Here is a 6,583-nt window from a genome sequence, read left to right as displayed (position 1 = left end):
AGATTGTTGTCCATAAGCTTGTTAAAAATATGCCCCTCTTGATATTTTTTTGGATACACTTAAAACTAAGCCAAGATACACACACACACACACACACACAAACACAAAGCACATTGTTGAACCCAACTGATATTTTTTATTAAGTATAGAGTTTTGATTTGAACCCCAAGAAATTTTATATAAATACCAAAGCCAAAAATATTCACACACATACACACACACACACACTAAATATACAAAACACACTGCTGAACCCAACTGATATTTTTTTATTAAGCATAGAATTTTGATTTGAATCCCAAGAAATTTTATATAATAAACATAACAAAATTCTAATATTTATTTTTGTTTAACAGGTACAACAAGTTTTGAGCACATAAGCAGTTTCTGAGGAATACAAGGCAGCAGCAGCAGCAAGCAATTAACTTATAGAAGACAGTGTGTATTCTATCTAATTGCATGGATAATCTTGACACAGGATTTTTTGAGAGAAGATGTATTTCAAAATACATAAAATCTAAGTCACTTGTTGATGATTTAAAGCTTAGATTCTTTGGCCTGTCCGAGTATGACCTGTTTGCTGTGCAGAATGAAACTGAAATGCAGTGGGTGCTTGCCAGTGACAGGCCATTCCAATGCCTCTATCTCAATTTTATCACCAAGTTTGAAAGGCTTGTATACAACAAGTACAAGAGAATTGTTGGATTGTTTGTTAATTTTTATACAGACAGGTGCCATTATAATTTAAAGTTGAAATTGTTTGACAATTATTGGTTCAACAATTGCTATGAGCATTGTTTTGAGTATAGGATGCCCATGATTGCATCTCAGAGTTTAAATTGGAGACATTATACATATTCAAATAAAATTATTAACAGAATATCTATAGATAAGAAGATTGAATTTGTTACAACTGATAATGGGAATTTGTACAGTGGTGAAGATTTCAATCCAGAGTTTGTATCATATTCCGACTATATATATTTGAATGAGCTTGTCATGTATTTTATAAGGCAAAAATTTAGAGATTGCACATATGATTGTATTGTTGAGGCACTGGGGCAGAATAATTTGCATGGCATATGCAACTGTGGGAGAGTTTTGTCCAGCCTCTCAGTGTGATTTCAGGCACAGGAATCTGGCAGTTGGGAATCAACCCGCAGCAGGCAGCCCTGATTATTTCAGCAGAGACAGCAATCAAGGTAAATAAATATTTGCTGCAAGTGTAAATCCCTGCCCATCATAGCCAGGCTCGGGTCTGTATGCAGGAAGAGGCAAGATATTTGTTTGAAATCTGCTTGGGTATAATTTTCTGAATCCTGTACCTAATAATAGCATCACAGCATAACTCTGATAGAGATAGGGACATTGAGTATCAATATTCAGAACAAACCTCTATAAGATATGACAACCTGCAACAATCTGGATGTATGAGATGTTTTATTGATTCTCTATTTTTCAGGCTCTCTTGTTACAATCTTGTTTCTCTCTATTGCCATCACTATAATAATATCTGCCACATGTTCTATGATTATATGCTGTATAGGATCTTCTCATCAGTGTAATAAATTTCCTGTCTTGTTTCACATGCGGTTCCAAATCCCTGCCCATCACAGCCAGGCTCGGGTCTGTATGCAGGAAGAGGCAAGATATTTGTTTGAAATCTGCTCTGAAGCCTGTACCTAATAATAGCATCACAGCATAACTCTGATAGAGATAGGGACATTGAGTATCAATAAAATATTCAGAACAAACCTCTATAAGATATCACAACCTGCAACAATCTGGATGTATGAGATGTTTTATTGATTCTCTATTTTTCAGGCTCTCTTGTTACAATCTTGTTTCTCTCTATTGCCATCACTATAATAATATCTGCCACATGTTCTATGATTATATGCTGTATAGGATCTTCTCATCAGTGTAATAAATTTCCTGTCTTGTTTCACATGCAGTTCCATCCCTGCCCATCAGTGCTGTAGAAATATCAGCCAGGCTCCAGTCTGTGTGTAGGAACAGGCAAGATATTTGTAGTTGAAATTTGCATGCAATAATCTGGATGTATGAGATGTTTTATTGATTTTATGTTTCTGTATTTTTCAGGCTCTCTTGTTACAATCTTGTTTCTCTCTGCAACATTGCCACCACTATAATAATATTTGCCACATGTTCTATGCTAACAACTTCATAATCTAAACCTGAAAACATATCTGTAATCAATAACAGTAATCAATTCTAACAAGTTTAATTTTTAATAGGCTCTTCTCCTGTCTTGTTTTGCATGTAGTTCCAAATCCCTGCTCATCAGTGCTGTAGAAATATCAGCCAGGCTCGGGTCTGTATGTAGGAAGAGGCATAGTTGAAATTTGCTTGGGTATAATTTTCTGAAGCCTGTACCTAATAATAACATCACAGCATAACTCTGATAAAGAAGCAGCCATTAATGCAGATATTTGTGAAAACATTGACAGGAAAGACAGTGACCCTGGAGGTAAATCCAGAGGACATTTCTGCTGCTATAAAGCAGAAAATACAGGATAAGGAGGGAACCCCTCCCGATCAACAGAGGCTCATATTTGCATGCAAGCAGCTTGAGGATGACAGGGTGCTTTCAGATTACAACATACAGAAGGAATCAATAAAATATAGTTATATTCAGAACAAAACCTCTATAAGATATGACAACCTGCAACAATCTGGATGCATGAGATGTTTTATTGATTCTCTATTTTTCAGGCTCTCTTGTTACAATCTTGTTTCTCTCTATTGCCATCACTATAATAATATCTGCCACATGTTCTATGATTATATGCTGTATGGGATCTTCTCATCAGTGTAATAAATTTCCTGTCTTGTTTCACATGCGGTTCCAAATCCCTGCCCATCACAGCCAAGCTCGGGTCTGTATGCAGGAAGAGGCAAGATATTTGTTTGAAATCTGCTCTGAAGCCTGTACCTAATAATTGCATCACAGCATAACTCTGATAGAGATAGGGACATTGAGTATCAATAAAATATTCAGAACAAACCTTTATAAGATATCACAACCTGCAACAATCTGGATGTATGAGATGTTTTATTGATTCTGTATTTTTCAGGCTCTCTTGTTACAATCTTGTTTCTCTCTGCAATATTGCCATCACTATAACAATATCTGCCACATGTTCTATGATTATATGCTCTAACAACATAAACCTGAAAACATATCTGTAATCAATAACTTGTCAGTAATCAATTCTAACAAGTTTAATTTTTAATAGGCTCTTCCTGTCTTGTTTTACATGCAGTTCCAAATCCCTGCCCATCAGTGCTGTAGAAATATCAGCCGGGCTCGGGTTTATGTGTGGGAAGAGGCAAGATATTTGTTTGAAATCTGCTTGGGTATAATTTTCTGAAGCCTGTACCTAATAATAGCATCACAGCATAGCTCTGTCAGAGATAGGGTCATATTTTTCAGGCTCTCTTGTTACAATCTTGTTTCTCTCTGCATCACTATAATAATATCTGCCACATGTTCTATGATTATATGCTCTAACAACTTCAATGAAAACATATTTGTAATCAATAATTGTCAGTAATCAATTCTAACAAGTTTAATTCTTAATAGGCTCTTCTCCTCATCGCGCCCAAAAGTCAACCTCACTTCCGCGTAGTGCACCCTGGACTAAAGACTTACGAGGCTCTGGCGACTGGCACCATGCCCAGTATAATTTTGTTTGTGTTGTCCTGTGTTTTGTCCTTATTTGTGCTGAGTGTTCTTTGCAGCCTCGGCTTTTAACAACAGTCAGAACATTTTAATCTTTTATAATTTTAATTAAGCAACGTTAGAGTTGTTACGTGTAACGTTAAGGGGCTGGACCCGTATAATGTGATGGGTGCAAAATAGCCTTAGTGCTGACGCACCCAAAAATTTTAAAATCATATCATATCATCTTCTCCTCATCAGTGTAACAAATTTCCTGTCTTGTTTCACATGCAGTTCCATCCCTGCCCATCAGTGCTGTAGAAATATCAGCCAGGCTCCAGTCTGTGTGTAGGAACAGGCAAGATATTTGTAGTTGAAATTTGCATGCAATAATCTGGATGTATGAGATGTTTTATTGATTTTATGTTTCTGTATTTTTCAGGCTCTCTTGTTACAATCTTGTTTCTCTCTGCAACATTGCCACCACTATAATAATATTTGCCACATGTTCTATGCTAACAACTTCATAATCTAAACCTGAAAACATATCTGTAATCAATAACAGTAATCAATTCTAACAAGTTTAATTTTTAATAGGCTCTTCTCCTGTCTTGTTTTGCATGTAGTTCCAAATCCCTGCTCATCAGTGCTGTAGAAATATCAGCCAGGCTCGGGTCTGTATGTAGGAAGAGGCATAGTTGAAATTTGCTTGGGTATAATTTTCTGAAGCCTGTACCTAATAATAACATCACAGCATAACTCTGATAAAGAAGCAGCCATTAATGCAGATATTTGTGAAAACATTGACAGGAAAGACAGTGACCCTGGAGGTAAATCCAGAGGACATTTCTGCTGCTATAAAGCAGAAAATACAGGATAAGGAGGGAACCCCTCCCGATCAACAGAGGCTCATATTTGCATGCAAGCAGCTTGAGGATGACAGGGTGCTTTCAGATTACAACATACAGAAGGAATCAATAAAATATAGTTATATTCAGAACAAAACCTCTATAAGATATGACAACCTGCAACAATCTGGATGTATGAGATGTTTTATTGATTCTCTATTTTTCAGGCTCTCTTGTTACAATCTTGTTTCTCTCTATTGCCATCACTATAATAATATCTGCCACATGTTCTATGATGCTGTATGGGATCTTCTCATCAGTGTAATAAATTTCCTGTCTTGTTTCACATGCGGTTCCAAATCCCTGCCCATCACAGCCAGGCTCGGGTCTGTATGCAGGAAGAGGCAAGATATTTGTTTGAAATCTGCTCTGAAGCCTGTACCTAATAATAGCATCACAGCATAACTCTGATAGAGATAGGGACATTGAGTATCAATAAAATATTCAGAACAAACCTTTATAAGATATCACAACCTGCAACAATCTGGATGTATGAGATGTTTTATTGATTCTGTATTTTTCAGGCTCTCTTGTTACAATCTTGTTTCTCTCTGCAATATTGCCATCACTATAACAATATCTGCCACATGTTCTATGATTATATGCTCTAACAACATAAACCTGAAAACATATCTGTAATCAATAACTTGTCAGTAATCAATTCTGACAAGTTTAATTTTTAATAGGCTCTTCCTGTCTTGTTTTACATGCAGTTCCAAATCCCTGCCCATGAGTGCTGTACAAATATCAGCCAGGCTCGGGTTTATGTGTGGGAAGAGGCAAGATATTTGTTTGAAATCTGCTTGGGTATAATTTTCTGAAGCCTGTACCTAATAATAGCATCACAGCATAGCTCTGTCAGAGATAGGGACATATTTTTCAGGCTCTCTTGTTACAATCTTGTTTCTCTCTGCATCACTATAATAATATCTGCCACATGTTCTATGATTATATGCTCTAACAACTTCAATGAAAACATATTTGTAATCAATAATTGTCAGTAATCAATTCTAACAAGTTTAATTCTTAATAGGCTCTTCTCCTCATCAGCGTAACAAATTTCCTGTCTTGTTTCACATGCAGTTCCATCCCTGCCCATCAGTGCTGTAGAAATATCAGCCAGGCTCGGGTCTGTGTGTAGGAACAGGCAAGATATTTGTAGTTGAAATTTGCATGCAATAATCTGGATGTATGAGATGTTTTATTGATTTTATGTTTCTGTATTTTTCAGGCTCTCTTGTTACAATCTTGTTTCTCTCTGCAACATTGCCACCACTATAATAATATTTGCCACATGTTCTATGCTAACAACTTCATAATCTAAACCTGAAAACATATCTGTAATCAATAACAGTAATCAATTCTAACAAGTTTAATTTTTAATAGACACTACTCCTGTCTTGTTTTGCATGTAGTTCCAAATCCCTGCTCATCAGTGCTGTAGAAATATCAGCCAGGCTCGGGTCTGTATGTAGGAAGAGGCATAGTTGAAATTTCCTTGGGTATAATTTTCTGAAGCCTGTACCTAATAATAACATCACAGCATAACTCTGATAAAGAAGCAGCCATTAATGCAGATATTTGTGAAAACATTGACAGGAAAGACAGTGACCCTGGAGGTAAATCCAGAGGACACTCTTCCTGCTATAAAGCAGAAAATACAGGATAAGGAGGGAATCCCTCCCGATCAACAGACGCTCATATTTGCATGCAAGCAGCTTGAGGATGACAGGGTGCTTTCAGATCACAACATACAGAAGGAATCAATAAAATATAGTTATATTCAGAACAAAACCTCTATAAGATATGACAACCTGCAACAATCTGGATGTATGAGATGTTTTGTTTCAACGTATGTTGAAACGTTTATATAGGAACAATGGTGGAAAATATCAGAATCAGATTATCAGCAGCAGCTATAAAGCAGCAACAGTGTCTTCTGGATTTACCTCCAGGGTCACTGTCTTGCCTGTCAATGTTTTCACAAATA

At 36.4% G+C, this 6,583-nt stretch overlaps 1 pseudogene; it reads left to right on the top strand.

Annotated features, from left to right (window-relative positions):
- Window positions 1-2,443: 2,443 nt before the first annotated feature.
- LOC145996415 (uncharacterized) lies at window positions 2,444-6,363 on the top strand (annotated as a pseudogene).
- Window positions 6,364-6,583: the final 220 nt, after the last annotated feature.

Source organism: Lepisma saccharinum, chromosome 12 (assembly GCF_977018435.1).
Source record: "Lepisma saccharinum chromosome 12, izLepSacc3.1, whole genome shotgun sequence".
Lineage (NCBI taxonomy): Eukaryota > Metazoa > Arthropoda > Insecta > Zygentoma > Lepismatidae > Lepisma > Lepisma saccharinum.
The sequence above is the reverse complement of the archived record's forward strand: the minus strand, read 5'-3'. Positions and strand labels throughout refer to the sequence as shown.